The 18,475-nt window shown below is 30.4% G+C and overlaps 1 protein-coding gene across 2 annotated transcripts in view; it reads right to left on the bottom strand.

The window, feature by feature from the left end:
- The window catches only part of LOC129943387 (protein numb), a 95,599-nt gene that overhangs the window by 29,253 nt on the left and 47,871 nt on the right, over window positions 1-18,475 (bottom strand). Inside the window, exon 1 of one of the 2 annotated variants that reach the window (XM_056052794.1) lies at window positions 16,985-17,571. The exons of the other annotated variant lie outside the window; for it this stretch is intronic. The gene's annotated coding sequence lies outside the window, so the exon portion shown is untranslated. Of the gene's footprint in view, window positions 1-16,984; window positions 17,572-18,475 lie in introns of those variants that run through there. 2 annotated transcript variants of the gene reach the window in all.

Genomic DNA, 18,475 nt, shown 5'->3' with positions numbered 1-18,475 from the left:
ATTTTCTTACATTTTTTAGGTTTTTAAATTTTTTTATAACTTAAGCTTTCACTTTAGACCTTGAAATGTGTAAATATCAATTAACACATTATGTTATTTAAATTTTGTCAGCCTTCTTTACAGAATATTAAAGAACACTTTTAAGCGGTGAGTAAAAACTCGTCTATATTTGAAGTGTGTGGTATACATTCTTTTAATATCCCAGAAAAAAGTTGTTTCCCTTTTATTGAATTTAAGCCGGACCATATTTCTCAACACCAATAATATATTTTGAGTGAAATTCATAACTATATATAATTTTTCAGGCTATCCTGTAAAATAGTTTTTTTTACGTATTTATTTTAAGTAGAAATAAAATCAAAACCATCTCCCTGACTATAACTTTAATATGTCTGGGTCTGGGTTAAAAAAATATTTCGTTGAAAACGTTGAACTTACCTACAGGTAAAGAGGTAATTTAACAACTCACAGTTTAATGAACTTGCTCCGTGTTGTGCTATGCCTCTTACAACTTATACAGAAAGGTACCTAAATTGTTATGAAAATAAATTAGTCTCCCCCATAAATAGCTTAGTCATTATAATATTATCAATCGCACATTTAGGTTAAACCAAAACACATCTAATATCACGAATAAAAAAACCACAAAAGTGAAATCAGTTTTTCACTAATTACCATCATTTAACTTAAAGTGTAATTTAATTTTCAAAACGATTGTTTTTTTTTTTGCTTTTCTGCTAAATTTTCATTGTTTAGATTTTATAATTATTATTGAATGACCCAAGTATAAAAATTCCATATCTAGCTATTCATTAGGATCATTTAATCATCTTTCGAAATTTATCCAGACATACTTGCACTGCATCGCAGGCATGCAGATGAAATATATTTTGTTTTTATTATTATTTGTATCTGACAGTACTGTTGGCAATTAATCATCTCGAATGATTATAAATACTCGTTACAAACAACACTCCCTGAGCTTCATAATAACGCAGAAATCGCTTTCAAACAAAACAATATTCATTAACTTCACCGCCGCCGCCGCTCTTCGCGTCGCGTCGTTGCCGCATTTATATCTAAGTATCTAAGTTATAAGCAATGCATTTGAGATCTCGTCTATCATATGGCAAACTGGCAATGGCAATTATTCGAACCAATTAACACTAAAACTCTAAATAAAAATTATCAGAAATTATAGATACAATATACACTATACATGGGTTGGAAAGATAGATATTATGGGATTTTAACAATATTAATAATCAAGGGAAGGAGTGATGATGCGGGAGTGAAAAGATGATTAGATATTTTGTAGTTACGAGTAATTTAATTAGTTTTATATGAAGCTTGAGGGTTTTGAAGGGGAAACAAAAATAAGAATGAAAATAATAAATATTGAAATATAATAGCTATTGAAAATTTCTAGCTTTTTGCACTTCTACAAAGGTCTTTGGTATGACGGATTCAATAAGCAGCCTGGGGTGAGTTCCAGAGGAAAGTGTTAATAATTCATGTTTAACTGGTTAGCACGCAGGTTCTAAGCTGAATTTTAATTTTTTTTCTTTATGCCCAATAAATAACTAAACAAATATAAGAAGTTTTCTTAAAATAGTTATTGTTATCATTGTTGGTTTTGATTGGATTTATTTTGATGTGAAATATTTCACTCCAGCCGAGATATATAAAAACAAATTTAGGTTCTCCAGTTGTATGTATAAAATACACACAATTTGACGACAACGCTACGTTTTTGATTCATTTTCCCAAATGAGAATCATTGTTGTTTTTTTCAAGTGTAAAATGTAAGTACGAGAAAGTGAATTTTTTTCGATGTTAAATCTAACGATTAGTTTATTTTATCATAGAAAACACTTTTAAAAGTTTTTTTTTTAATGTATGATTTGTAATGTTAGTAAAATGTAAGTACGAGAAAGTGAATTTTTTTCGATGTTAAATCTAACGATTAGTTGATTTCGTGATAGAGAACACTTTTAATTTTTTTTAATGTATGATTTTCATAAATGAATGAACAGAAATTAATACATTTAATTTCACTTCGGGTGACTGAAAGGATATAAATAAGGTATGCCTATGCATGCACTCTCTAGGAAAATGATAACACCTTATTTAATTCTGTTTACTTTAAAAATTAAGGTTACCATTAATTAAAATAATGTGACAAATTTCAGGTGGAAATTTCCTTTCACTTTGCAACTGTACAAAAAGCAACGAATAACTGCGTAAAACTATAGAATAATAAACTATAAATAAATGAAATACAATTAAATCAAACATTTAAAATATGTTAATGTTTTAACTCAAGCTCATTAATTCCTTTCAGAAAATTTATAGTTTTGTTTCCTTCAAATACTTATTTGAAAAAAAAACATAACCTTGTTCTAAATTTCAATTTATCAGTGAACAATACTTTTCCTAAAAGTCGTACAAAATTCAAATAATTAACTTGAACGTATGCAGTTCGCACCGTCAAAGGGAATTACTTCTATTATTAAAGTTTCTTTGTATCTGAACTGGAATTACTTAGTAAAAATTTGTTTATTTGTAATTTGAATATTTATTTAGGTCGAAAGTTAACAATAAATTAATTAATTTCAATAAAACAGTTATTTTTGTTAAAGTTTGGTTCAACAGTCCACATTTCGTGAAAATGAACCATTTTTGCAAATGCACAGTTTGGGTTGCAAAGCTTATCATTCGCTGCCGTTAAAGTTTCACATCCAAAGGACAAGGATGTGAACCTAGAAACGAATGTAAAAAGCTAAGGGTACTGTCGTCAGCGAAACAGTTAAATGGACTAGTAGTTGCAGATAAGAGATAGTTTATGAATGTAAGAAAGAGAATCGGAAACAAAACGGAGCCCTGACGGACACCAGCATTTATTGTATGAGTTTTAAATTCGATAACATCCAATACAACTTGTATTGACAGGTCAGAAAGGTAGTTTATAATCCAACAAAGCAAAAGTTTGTCAATACCAAAAGCACGCATTTTCCATCAAATGTTTTTGAAATATTAAATGGAATAATACTTTTTTCCCCAAGACGATGTAAAGATTTTTTCCAATGTACGTGAGATAAATTATGAGATCATCAGTGGATTTTCAAGAGATTTCGTAAGCTACAAATTAATCAGCGTTTCCTTGCTCTTGGAAAGAAGGGACGTGAGTGAAATTGAAAAGGGAGTACTATTCTCCAGGCTGCACAAATGCGGTTTTCCATCCGGTCGGAAAAAGACCTGTAGAGTACGAAAGATGAAAAATAGGAGGTATACTATTCCGGCCGGCGGAATTGTGTATATCAAGGTCTTTCAGTACTCTTGGAACAGCACGAGTACGAAATAAGGTTCGTTCTCTATTGTATTGGCTGTATCAATCGACCTTATATAAGGAGTCAAGATAATTGTGAACGAGCGTTGGAGCCGAGGGTAACGTGGTGTTTCGTAAGTTTTTTACAAATGACCAGAACTTTTGACTCCTTTTGGGACATTGCCAAACGGTTTTTGTAGAAGTTTTTTCTTTAACTGGTTTTACGATACGATACAATGGTCTGATGTGCCTTGTGGAGGTAATACACTGATTTTGTATTTATTAGAGTAAGAGGTAAGAAATAAGTCAAGGGTGTTGGCGGATTAACCTGTCACGTCTTGAATTCGAGTTAACTCGTTGCTATAATGGATACATTTGGTTAACTATTTGATACTTGAAAATACCAGAAGATTGCCTCAGAGTGTTGAAAATTTGCGATTCATGAAAATTTTAAAATATGCAGAAGTTTGACAACTATCATACATATGTAAAATATTGCAAAGCTAAAATGTTGACCAAAAATAATTGTTTGTGTTCTCAACCAAAAATGATAAAATATCCTTATGCCATAGCAATAGGATTTTGAAAATTACATGTTCTTGACTACTCTAGGTTTTAAGAACAAAACTTAAATTTTTTGTGATTTATTTTTAATAAAACAGGACCAATATCGTATACAAAAAAAGTAAAGAGACCCTCACCCTTTCAATTTAAGATCTGCAAGTTTCTCTACAAAGTGAAGTTAAGTGTTACCTCACAAGTGTCAATGACGCATTCTTAAATATTTCCATATCATGCCACTTTAATAACTTGTCAAACTTGTCATAATCAGTCATCGACAAATAAAAATCTCACCTGTAAAGTTTGAGCTTATGTAGAAATATTACATATATGTTCATATGTTTTTCATCAGCACTAACAAAAGAGATGTAAATTAAATTAAAGTCTCGTCTACCGGAGGCGTTTCCGTCTACCAAAATTATATTCAAAACATGTACTGTACGTCATAATATATTTTTGCGTATTTCTATTAGAATCATAGAGTTCCTTAAGATCTAAAGACGAACTTTATTTCTTCAAAAATTCAGACAAAAAACAGGAAACCTGCAATAATGCTGCTATAGAAAGTCTCGTCTCGGAGTGTTTGTTTGGCGTATTTTTTTTATTAGTACACTTATTTGCATAAAATATGCGCACTTTTAATATAAATTACAATTTTGATTTTTTACTTCAAAGAATCAATTCACCTTGTGTCAATTATACAAACACACTCACAGCAAACACAATAACTAGCACACATTTCAAGACGAAGAATAATAACTGATGCTGATGATGATGGATAATGAGATGAATTCAATTTCACACTTTCCTGTTTCATGATAATGATGATGAGATGACGATTTGAAAATAAAAGAAAGAACTATAAAAATTACAACCGGTCTTATGACACCCTTGCGAATACAATGGAGAAAAATATTTAAAGACCTTTGTTAATTGATAATAAGTTTTAAGGATTCCTTCCTGTAAAAACAAAAAGGGAAAAACAAAGGATACATTTACCCCACTAACCTAATATGGCTTCAATTATTATTATTTCTCTTTTAACTGCAATCGATACAATGTCAAATAAAATTTTAAACCATAAAAAAAATTCAAAATATAAAAATTCTTTATTCCACTTGAAGGAACAGAACTTACAGATATATTGTTGGCTTGGTGACGTACGCATCACACGTGATGTGTTTGTGTGTGTTTATTCCACGCAAACAAAAGTCTTGATCTCGATACCATAAAAAGCCATTGGTCAGATTATTCATTTCACTCGTGGATCATTCTTCTCAAGCTTTTGCTGGCGAAAACATCATGGACGGAATGGGTTAACTAGAGGCCTTTGGGACACACAAACAAATTGGGAGGGTTTATAGAATTTTGTTAGTGTAAAGAGAACAATTTTGTTCGCCCAAAACCATAACGCCCTAATCCTAAAATGTCATAAAGCCTAAAATTAGCCACAAGGCCCAAAAATTTAGGAAAAAATGGTCAAAAAAAAAACAAAAAGCAAATATCATAAGCCCAAATAAATTTTGGTGAAAATGTTGTTGCTGTATCGTTAATTCTTATTTAGCAAAACATTTTGGGTGGTTGGGCTTTGAGACGCGTATAAATAATAAGTACGGAGGTACATGCTTCCTTCTGCAACCCCCCTGCTTGGGCTCTCTATAGGATTTGGGTTAGGTGACCAAAAATATTTGTTACGCTTTCTTTAATTTTGTTCGTTTTCCTTCTGCTTTTTGTCGATAAAATTTAAACTCAAAATGTCATACAAAAACGAAAACAAATACAATTTTTTTCACAATGACCAAGTGTCCAAAAACTCGACATCTTTGAATATTTTGGGTGATATGTCAATTAGTAATTTTGGCGTTATGATATTTTAAAATTGATTTGAGCCATACGACAATTTGGGATTTGTGGCATTTTCTTTTGAAAAATTTTTGGGCGATAGAGCCATTTTCGGGCCCTTTATTTTGACGTTCATCTATTGGGCATTTAGACCGAAAGCTTCGTTTTATTTGGAATTCCATAAAACCCAAACAAGATTTAATACCTAAAGGTTCAGTAATATTGCCCAAATTGTTAATAAAATTGTTTTGGGAGTTTTGATATTTTTAATTTGGGAGATATGGTTTTGGCGAAAAGACCTAACAGCCAATTTTTTAGTACCTAATTTTGCTCTAAGTGGCTTTAAAGAAATGTACAAATCCTCTGGCCCTGTTCCTTTTAGGCCCTTTAGGATGAATCACTTTACTCTTTTGAAAGCTTCACCTCTGTTCAATATGATATCCAAACAGAACAAGAATTCTCAAATACACAAACGACCAATAACTATGTGAATTGGCTTCGTAAACTGGTTTCAACATTCAATAGCGCTGGCTGTGGGTATTTGTAACTATCTCTCTATATATTTTTACCTCATTTTTTCCATTCTCAGGTTTCTTTTATATTTCCAGAGATATTACTTTGGTTATTGCTCTGTTACTGTCTGTCTTTGCAGCCAGCGAGCGTAAGCTTGGATGAAGAAACAACAACTACAAAAAAAGCGAAACTTGACAGAAGCCATTAGAGGATCAAGCCACAGTGAGGCAGCAAGAAACTCAACTCAACTGACTGCATCTGAATTATAAAAATTTATAAACTCTTACAAGTTGTGATATTGTAGAAAACTGGCATTAAAAAATTAAAACGAACTAAAACAAAAACAACAACCAGGAGGAGTGAACAAAAAAAAAACCTACACAAAACCAAATGAATGTTGAATTGTCTTGAAGTCTTTCTCAAGACCTGTTCAGCAGGTATTTATTAGTATGTATGTATGTATTTTTTATTTAACTAAATTATTTTCTTGGATAATCTTGTTTTGAGTTGTGTTGAGCTATAGAAAAAAATGACGTTGACTTTTGGCAAAAGAATGCATAAGTACATACATTACACATATGTATATGAATAAAGGCATGAAGAAGTGAAAATTCTTGGAAGAACATAGAATGTCTATAGGTATGTGGACATACGAGAATATGCAAATTATTACAAGAAAACAAGTTGATTCCCCATCACTATTATCATACATCAGAAACATAGAGTTGGTACCTTATTCTAGCCATCATCACCGTTTAAGAGATTATGAATTTGATTTTAATTATAATAAGCGTTTCATATTTAGCTTAGTTTGTTTTTTTTTTGTTTTGCCATAAAATATACAAAATAAACATGTTTGGTTGAATTTGATGCGTGATGCATGGAGGAATGTTGGAATTTACTAAACTTGGTTTTGATTCGATTTGGTTGGCTTTTGTGTAGTTATGTGTGTTGCGACCTAATGGTTTAGGAACTTGATTTGGTTTTGTATGATAAAACCAACGAAGGTCATTTAAACATATTTATGGGATATTTATCAATTTAAAATGTCCCACGTTGGGCGCCATTTATGAATTTTTTTCAAATGTTAGTTTAACATCATGCAAGAAAAGTATCTTCCTAAACAAGTTTTCAAAATAATATAAGACTTAAATTAGGTGGATCCAGGAAGGGGTCGGAGGGGTCATCGACAACCCTGAGATCATTTTTTTTAATTTGAATTCCAACCTAATCGTATTGCGTTATTAGATATGATCTCCTTATATATTACATCATTTATTTATTATATACAATTATTAAATTTGTATTTTAGTGGTTTCCACTTTATGGCTAAAAATTTTACTTTTAACTGAGGACAAAACCAAGAACACAATATGAATCGGAAATGCAGGTCTATTTTAATCGCTCAGCACAAATTCATCAACTTTTGACCAAGGGAAGAGTCATTTGAGCTCAAACAGTTTAATTGTTTAAGCAAAGATTTCATCTGCCAAATTTTTAGTAATTTAATTCACCAAAAAAGCCGTTTGTCTGTCAAAAACGACTAAAGTATTTGTAGTAATTCTAAAGGTTTTAAAAAAGTTTTCAATTTGGAAAAACTTTAGTACTTAATGCTTTAAATTATTTTAGTAAGATCTTTTCTGAGAGAAAGAGAAAAATTTTCAGATTCTAAGGAAGAAACCATGAATAAGAAATCTTCAATTTAATTTTTTAATTTTTATTTTGTATTTTTTATTATTTACTAAACGAGAATCGAGAATTTAAGTGAGTAGTGATTCTGCCACGTGAAATACGGCACTTTAGTTTCTTTCTTACGTATTTTTTGACCTTAGTTTGTTTCTTTTTAATTTTTCAAGAAATTATATTCTTAAATTCAAGAAACAAACATTTTTTTTAATCAAAATATTTGCAAAAGGTTCACGCGAAACAGTAAATATGTAGAGTATGTCTTCCAACATCATCTTCAATTTACGAGCAAGCAGACTGAAAATGGTAGGTAATAATAAAATTCTTCAGAAGAAAATACGCAAATAGTCAGAACATTCTTCATATTTAATTCTTTGTTTTTAGCTCAGCATCTATGTTTTTGTGCCGTTCCTCGCACATTTCAAAAGAACATAATATATGATATGACAAAAAGACTATAACGTCCCTTACAACATAGTTTTAAAACATCTAATAACTAAAATTATCACTTTGAGAAAAGTAAATGTAAGGTTAAGGTATATTATGTTATTTTAATTTTGTCAGCTTCTTTCAAATAAAAATTGTAAGCGTTGTTCAAAAACTCGTCTTTATGTTAAGGGTCCGACCATTAAAAAAAGGTTTGTATTTAAAAGTCTTAGTTGCTAATTTGATTGATTTTAATCATAAAGAAGAGTTGAAATCAAATCATAACAATAAAAACTTGACAGAAGTGCTTTTCGTTGGGCGCCATTTATGATCACTTAATCTAGGAACATAGTTTTTTTCAATTTAGTTTCAAAAATATATGATTCTTCAAATCAGTGCCGATATTTTCGAATACATCTTTGTTGAATAAATAAGGTTTTCAACATTTTTCAAAAAGTTTCACAGCACTGGTTTCGCGAACGTTGTGAAACCTTTATGTTTTTAAATGACACTTTTTGCTAAATCTATAAACAATATAATCTTATCCTGCTTTGATGTTAAACATTCAGCTGACTGGATACGCATAGTCACCCAAAAACAAACATAAAATTAACCTAGCTACATTTACCTACTTCCACCTAATTAATTTAAAAAAGAATAGCCCCAAGGCCTTTTTAATTCTTAAAACAGGATGATATAGGAAATTTTCGACAAAAAGCATATAATATATGTAACAAAATGTCGTGTCCTTTTCTGTCGTTTAATTTTGTTGCTATTGTCAAAACCCAAAATAAAACAAAAAAGGAGAATTAACAACCAACAATGTTATGTAATCATTTGATACTCTATAATGTCCCTTTGCGTGTCAAATATGCCGCAAGCTATACTACACACACACACAAAAGAAGATATCCTTTATCACATATACATACATACATTCATAGATCTAGCAATATATATATATATTCGACATAATAATAATAATGCAAAAGGTAATTTTGCTGTTATTTGTGCAAGCGGCTTTTGTGCTATGTTTGTGATGATGATGTTGTTTAGACAACCGCATCATTGTATGGTCTATAAATAATAACAAAAAGGTATAGTAGAGAATATACTCGTGGTTTAAAAGGTAGAATTTTTAATTTACTCCTGCGGGCAATTTTGATGGTAGGTGGTATGGTGATGGTGAAGGTGAAGGCAGACTTTAAATAGCCTGGCCAAAAGTATACATTACCGCATTGGTATTAGCTTAAAACGTGTGGCATATGTTAAAAATCGATGACATGTTTCTATTATTTGACTTTGAATTATATATACTAACCACTTTCAGTTCCTGCAACAACTAGCTTCATACCAAGTGTATGAACAGTAGTGGATTAAGCATGTAACAGACTCTCGTCGCATTGGGAAACAATCAAGTTTTTAACTGGGTTCTAAAACCCCTTATTAGTGTGGCTTCAAGGGCCTATTTAGCCTCTACAGAACTCGATGCAGTCCCAAAATTTAACCTGTTAAATACTTAAGAGAATATCTTAATAATGAGATGATTGCCATTATAAATAGAGCAGGGGACAGTTGTAGCTATCGTTGGTTTTCATCATTGAAACCAATCATTGGAATTTGCTTGACAGGTTTGCTATAGCTTTCATTGGAAATTCAATTTATTGAAATCAAATTGCCTTACTGGAATCAATCATTTCGTGATTAGAATCAAAGATTTAAGGTATAGAATACAATACAAGTAGGAATACAAAGAAATGCTTTCAGTGCAACGATTATGTTTCAATATTAAAGAAAAGTTTAGAGTTAAGTAATGTATTTTTTTAGTAGAAAAAATATACAATCTTATCTCAAGTCGACAATATAAATAGAAAAATTTGATTTTCTTACTCGCTTTTAAATCTCAAAACAAAATTATAGCTACATATAACTGGTCCCAAAATAGTCAGACGAGTGTTTAAATTATTAGACGATTGTCTTGATTGTTACATACGTTTTTAAAATTTCGGCCTAAACCATTTCATCGTTATGTTTCATTTTCAAATCCACTCATTGTAAAAATTTCCTTAATTTCCATATTTTAATATCGAACGATATATATGTAGATACCCTAATTCTATAAGTACTTAAAAGTACTCATTCATGTGTGTGCTTTTCAAAAATGTTTTTTCTATAATTTATGTGTGTGCTTTCTTTGAGAGGAATTAAATTACCAACTAATTAGAACAAAAATATACCATTTTCCTATTTTTTTCCATAGGGGAAGTGGGAGTGAGGTGAGGTGCGATAGGGTGGTACACTCCTTTCCTTAATTTAGCTATATACGAAAATAATACTAAAAACAAAAACAAAAATTTGCTAGCTTTTCAGATTTAATCAACCGCACAATATGCTTGCTAATAAAGGTTCCTTTTTATTCGCATTTTAAGCATAAACATAATGAAGAAAAAAGTATCTTAAACAAGCTTACCTACATATATACTCGTAGATATACTCATACAAACATATTCGTTTGGTATAAATTTCATGCGCATGCAGAAGGATAAATTGAAATTTAGAAGAAAAAATAACAACAAACTTTTAGAAACTCACGTTCGCTGCCGTAAGGTTAAAAATATTTGTATTTTAATTTTTTGGTTAATTTAAAAATTTGAATATTTCATGCATATCATAGAGAAATTATTATTTTTCATTAGAAATTGAAATTTGCTATTTTGATTTCGTTCATTTTGATTTTGAAATTATTCTAACAAATTATCATTTTACTTACTTCTGATGTCTGCTATGTTTAGAAAAAAAATATTTGTATTTATTTATATGTCAATTGGCAAACATCTGTAGAAAAAGGAGCTATTAGCAGTTTTTAAATCAGATGTTTATTGGCTTTGTTTTCCAATATTGATGACGAAAACATTATTTCCCCTTTATTTCTATAGGTACGTTAACTTTAGCTTAGTAAACACTAAATATGTACATCTTGCACTTAGTGCACAGAATAAGGTCTAACCCTTACTACTCCTAGATGATTGATTTGCCAGTTTGCCTTATAACTGCCTTATTGCAGAGACTCAAATTAATTCTGGAAAACCTTAAAAACCCTTAATGGGATAAACTTACGAATCATCAATATAATTACATAGTTTTCGATCTGTTAAATGATCCCTTTTAAAAACTTTGAGCTTAACACGATATCCTAGATGCTGATATTTTTGAAGAAATGGAAAAGCTCCAGAAGTCGATAAGATCACGTTTGAGTTCCTTATGCATATATGGAACTGTTGAAATCATTCACAAACTTACCGTGATAAACAAAAATATACTAAAAGCTAGAATTATACCGAATCAGAAATTCAAGGAATCTATTATATTCTAATCTATAAAAGAAGAATATCCTCTTTAAATACCTTTTATAACATTTTTGTGACAATCCAAATCAATCGCTTAGTTGTTCGGATGAACAATAACAAAACACTTAAGGAATAGAAGGGGTTTCGTAGCTGATACTCGACAAGCGACAATATTTTCATTTTTAAACTTTACGAGTATGTCGTTTTTGTTGATTTCAACGCTACATTCGATACAATCGATAGAAAGCCATGTTTTATAAGCTCATCAGCAAAAGTATTATCAACTAAAAATATTGAAGGGTGATAGAAAATTTGTATGATTGAAAAGAGCGACGACGTACGGTGTGAAGAGTGGATAAAAGATCTGACTGTTTTAAAACAACAATCATTGGGTGTAAAACAGGGATACCCCATGAGTCCTCATTTTTTTTTCTTTGTTGATTGATGATTTATCAGAAGGAATAGAGTATACTGAAGTTTCATGCTGTTCTTTTTGCTTAATTTCCAGAAATGCTCCAGCTGTTTTGCTTACGACTCATAGCGTACAATTCAAAGTGTTTATAGCAGTAGAGGAATCTGTAGGCACAAGTTTGAAGCAATAGAAAAAGGAAAAATTAAGATTTTGGTAAAAAGATGTTTTCAACTTTCAAAAACACAAAAACTATATGATTACTATTGAATTTGAGCTATCACCACTTTTCATTAAAGCACTTTGGAGCATCGATTTTCTTTGAAAAGTTTTTAATATTTTTGATAACAGATTACCTAAGGTGATAAATACTATTCATAAAAAAAGTCTTTAGCTAGAAAAGTTGAAATAATTAGCAGATTACTGTATACTAGAGTTCATTCTTAACATTCAAAAATGTAATGAAAAGAAAGTCAAGAATTCCTACATAATCTCATCGCTAAAACATGCAATTTCTTCAGAACATAGAGCCACATATAGCTCAAGAATGAACATTTCTAAATGAAAGGCGAAATAGAACGATCGAAAGTTATGCCGCATAGTGGGGGTCTGCCGACTATTTGCTCAATGTGTTATATGTTGTTTGGATAAGTTATACAACATTTCAGAGAAAAATGTCCAATATTAAAAAAGAGTTTCTTGGTGGAAATGATATCTATGATTATGATGGAACAGCACTTCTTAACTGCGAAAGAGATAAAATGAATCTGTACCATTTTTATAGAAAACCTATGTCATACAAATCCAAATACTTTTATCAATTGAGTATTCCGAATTATGTTCAAAAATTCTTATCTAAAACAATCAGTTTAAACCTTGGAATCGTGCATAAGTAGTTTGATTGAAGTTCATACTAAGAAGGGCCTAGTTAGAAAACTAATTTCCGATCAATACAAATATGAACTTTTCTTTTCAATTTTCATTGATATTTTCAAAATTCATGTTTTGACAGATCTAACAACATTATTTTTGTTACATTTACACGCATTCAAAAAACATAGATGGGTTCAAATGTCATCCTGAGAACTAAGTTCGATATCCAATGAATTTCCAATTTTCCTGCAATGATACTTTCACTATATTCTTTCAGCTGCGAAGGGACGATACAAATTACTGCATTTGTGATAATTTAATATTTATGACTCATTTCAATTTAAAATTTTGATTTGATTGATTTACAGCCTTATTTGTACACGAATGCATAGATTTATAGTAAAATAATTTCCGTCATTAAAACAAAACAAATACAAAATAAACTTTCGAATGACGTTTCGGTTGGTTAACCTTTATACTTAAGCATGAGATTATAATTTAAAAGTAATAAACATTACATTGACTTTTCGTCGTGAACAAACTTAAACATTTATTAGAAACAAAGAAAGAAATCTTTCAAAACTCATCAGCTTTTCTATTAAATGGGTAAAGGTAGAGTTACACGAGAGTAGGTTCAACTGCCGCACCTTGAATTAAGCCGACTTTTTTCTGTACAGACAAACCTCTTCATATCTGGAAGTAGGTATAAACAAATTATGACTTTGAATTGATGCTTCTCTTCACTTACTCACTTATCTATCTATCATTCATTCACATCAATCAAATTAAGCTTTCTATATTCTGCATCATCATGATCGAATAATAAAAATAGTCAACTTCAGTCATCCATAACAATGTAATAATAAAAAAAAAAAAACAAACAAAAATGTAAAAATAAAATAACAACAACAACAACAACAACAACAAAACTAATCAAAACAAAATGAAAACAGCAGCTAGAAAAGACAAAGGACAGCAATAATTATTATTGTACAAAATTTACAATTTTTGAAATACCTATACGAGTAACTTACCTACCTACTTAACTTATAGAAACTATACGCTTCTATAGTCATAGGTAATAATCACTGCATTGTTGGCGGCGACAATGTTCAACTGGCGGTCTTCAAAATACCATACATACTTATTTTTGTATCTATGTAGGACGTTGGTATAAGTATGACGACTTTGAGTGCATTATACGACTTTATTTTTCTGCAATATATTATGCAGTAATTAAAGGCAAATCAGTAAAGTCATTAGTATGGATGAACATGATGCATTCAGGCGGTATTTCGCGTGAAAAAGCATTAAACAGGTATGTACTCGTAGGTACATGTACATAGATATAGATGAAGCAAGTTAGCTAGAGTAGGTTGCTAGTGCGGGTTTTATTTTATTTAGTTAAATAACTGAATGTCGTCGATCGTTATATTCAAGGACGTGTCTAATTAAAAGGCAAAGGGGTCAATTTTGAAATCTAGTTAAATTGGAAACTTATCCGAGTGAAAATTAAGTTTTCACATGAAAACAGTAATTTTACAATCTTTAGGTTTTATCGCATAAAATATAAAATCAATTGACAAAATACAAAAGAATTCTATGCTTTCTTTAAAAAAAAATACAAACAATTCACGTGACAAAAATTACAACGTGAAATGTAATAGTTTCCACAGATTCTTCAAAGAAAGGGAACATACTAATACACAAACTTAATGAATATAATAATGTAAATTTAATACGTTGTCATGTTTTCCATTCAAATTAATCAAGTTTTCACGTGAAAACAGCGAACATAATAAAATTCGTTTGTAAGAAGATAGGAAGTCAGTATTGATAACAAAAATTAAAGTGTTATGAAATAATTGAAAATTCTTTGCTTTCTTTAAAAAAAAAAATACAAACAATTCACGTGACAAAAATTACAACGTGAAATGTAATAGTTTCCACAGATTCTTCAAAGAAAGGGAACATACTAATACAAAAACTTAATGAATATAATAATGTAAATTTAATACGTTGTCATGTTTCCTATTCAAATCAATAAAGTTTTCACGTGAAAACAGCGAACATAATCAAATTCGTTTGTAAGAAGATAGGAAGTCAGTATTGATAACAAAAATTAAAGTGCTATGAAATTACTTTTAAATAATTGTAATTTTGAAATGTAGTATTTTTACGACAAACAAAAGAAGAGTCAATCGAACAAAAGGCATTTGGATACCAAAAATCCATATTTTTGTTATTTTATGTTTTTGAAACTCCTGTAAATGAATTTTTACACGAGAGCGACAAACAACCAACGAATGAACAATATTTTTTTCCATTATGACCTTTTCTTCACAAGGCTCGTTACAGATATAATACGAGAACGAGTATAACAAAGACTAGAATAAAGAGTAAGGTTAAGACAATCGCGAAAATTGTATTCCTTGAAGTGTGGATCGTATGTAGAACGCGAATTGAGTTTGACAGTTTGTTAAAATTAGATTGAAATTCATAAAAAAAAAACAATTTTTTTTTAAATTTCTCTTATTATGGCAATAAAAAGTATAATATTATAACCTTAAGATTAACTGAAGCTATATTTCCACCTTTTTTGTAAATTTTCAAATAATTTAGGATTATTAATTGTTTAAAATCACATTTATTCATTCATTCCTTGGTCGCTCTCAGATAATTAGTCCTTAAGCAATTACCGTTCAACAAAAATAGTTAGTATCTAATAATGTATGGGATTTTTGCGGACTTTCTCAGTACCAATTTTTGTAGATAAGCCTTTTAATTCGAAGTGAAATGTGTATTTCTACTGTACTATTAATCAACTTTCAAGTGAAAAATATTATTTCAAATTAATAATAACAATAGTCTGGGGAATATGAAAATAAATAACAGTTAGTGATGATTTGAAAATATATTAAGGGCTATCGTAAACAAAAATTTCACTTAACCTTTTCGACTGTTAATTACAAGCTCTTAGTTGGTGTAGTGAAACAAAGGGTTAGAGAAATTTAGTTTCCAAAAACATGAACGGGGAAATGAAAATAAACAAGTATTTTCTTCACTGGGAACATTTTCAAGTTCCCTTCAAAAAATGCATCTCATTCCATTGATTTTATGTTTTCATTCATGTTTCATTCAACATCGAAATGTTTTGAAAAATTTATGAAAAATACTAATCTTTTGTTTTCACTTTAATTTAAATAGTTCAAGTTGTTCATGTAATGGAAACAAATTTTACATTTTGTTAAAAATATGCACAAAGGTTTTTTGTTTTCAGAACCAATAAGGGAATATCTGGTATCAAGTTTTTCCCTGTATTTCCAATTTTTCACATTATAATCAAAACTCATATTTGGTGTGAAGTTCTTCTTTCAATTTTAAATACAAAATTGCATAGTTATCAGAGATAAAGTATTTGACAAAAAAAATGTTAAAATAAATTCGGGATTATGGACTGTGTGTGATCAACTTTTCAATGCAATCCAAGTCCCCTTGCCTCTCTCCATTAGGAACACTGTTCCATTGCATTTTTTTTTGCAATTGATGACATTTCTCACTATCACTATTCCCCTCTCCACTTTTTATCCAATATGACATTTTCCTAACTACGGCCTTGGTGAAAGCCGCTTTAGAGGAGTAACTATCTACGGTGAGTTGCATTTAACGACTTGATACGCAAAGCCTGTTAGATATGTCACATAACCGTGTACTGTGTGTGTTGCACAACAATTCTGCATTCGCTAATCCAATACAAAAAAAAATCAAAAAACAAAAACGAACGAAAACACTCCCAATACCGTGAATAGTCTTTTTTTCAAAAACACAAACAAAAACAGAATGCATCTGCTTTATTCTTTTGTTTTTCGATTTCTTATTCAAAAAGAGCAACAACAACCTTGGTGGAATGTAAATGATTTTGATATCTTAGAAGAGCATTGTAATAAATTATTTCTTTTTATTTTAAATTTATTTATTGCAATGTTGTTTATTTTTTACCGTTTCCAGTGTCATTTAAGTATAAGTTTGTTGTGTGTAGATAAATTCCATTTACAAAAGAATATGTATAAAGATTTAATTCTGCTTGTTGTGATTTGGCCTATTTTTTAGGATCAGTAGCAAAAGGAGTTTTTTTGTTGGTCGTGGGACGGAACTTTGCTTCCAAAATTGATAATTTGTATCCACAATTATTTTTTTAAATAAATAATTTTTTAACGAAAACTTTAAACATTCATCACTTTCCCATCCGATCGAGTTACAAAATCTTGATTTCAGATTGAAATTGAAACGCGCGAAATACGATATCCCGAGTGCCCGGATATTGATAAAATCTCTACGAAACAAGACGAGATTTATCGGTCGGTTGCAAAATTTTGTAAGCTAATAATTGCAAATCAAAAATTGTTGAATAAAAAAAAAAAAACGCGAAATAGCAGACGAAGACGGACAGCAGCAGAAGCGCAGATTCACGCGACGACGACGATAACGGAGAACCAAGAACGACGACGACTACACAAAACTCTTTTACAACTCTACGTTCCAACAGTTGAACTTACTCTAGCTAGTGGCCAGCTGGTGGTGGCTTCGGTGAGCCTCACACGAGCAGCAAACATTCGAATTTTTAAAGAATGACGACGATGACGACGAGACGCAGACGACAACGTAAACGTAACCAACCACCAATAGTTTACCTCTCTGTCTATTGCATGCACAAGCCAAATGCAGTTGTTTCATTTAAACAGAAAACAAAAATCATTGCGATTCATTTATACCAATACGGTTGAATTTTGATATTTGAAAATTTATAACCGTCATCACATCACAATCACATCGGGGTTAAGTTGAGCTATAAGTTTTGAGTTTTGAGTTTAGAGTTTGTTTGAGTGACGTTTGTTTTTCTCGGTTTTTGCTTTGTTGTCTGTCCCTGCCCCTTTGTTCATACAAAAAGAAGACACAGAAAATACGTAAATTGTGTACCTTTGATATCTTTTTGCTCAGCTAAAGTAAAGCCTGCAGTGCAGATATATTTTTTTCCCTTAGATACGAGTTTCTAATAAACAAAGTGTAAAAAAAGATAAAGACTGAAAGCAAATGAGCCATAGATAGGTTATATGGTAGGTAGGTAGTTAAAAGGTATAAATCTATAGATAGTTTGATTTAGCTTGTGTGTAGGTTAATCTGTTTGGTTTCTTATTAGGGTAATTGTGAGAGGTGAGAGGATTGATTTTTATAGCAGTGCTAAGTGAGGAGGGAAATTTATTTTGTTTTAAAGGGATTTTTTTTTACCGTTAAAATAATTTATTATTTTATCTTCTGTTGGAGTTTTCGAGAAAAAATATTTTATATTATATATTGAATATCTCTAGAAAATTGAAAAAAAAAATTACGCACAGGGAAGTTTTTATATCGGTCAAGCTTTTTATTGTTTTATTCTAGTGTCTTCGAAGTTTCCCAATAAAGTTTGACAGTTAAAGAAAAACTTGTTTTTTA

The sequence above is a fragment of the Eupeodes corollae genome, chromosome 1 (genome assembly GCF_945859685.1).
Source record: "Eupeodes corollae chromosome 1, idEupCoro1.1, whole genome shotgun sequence".
NCBI lineage: Eukaryota > Metazoa > Arthropoda > Insecta > Diptera > Syrphidae > Eupeodes > Eupeodes corollae.
This window is presented reverse-complemented; position numbering and strand designations above follow the sequence as displayed.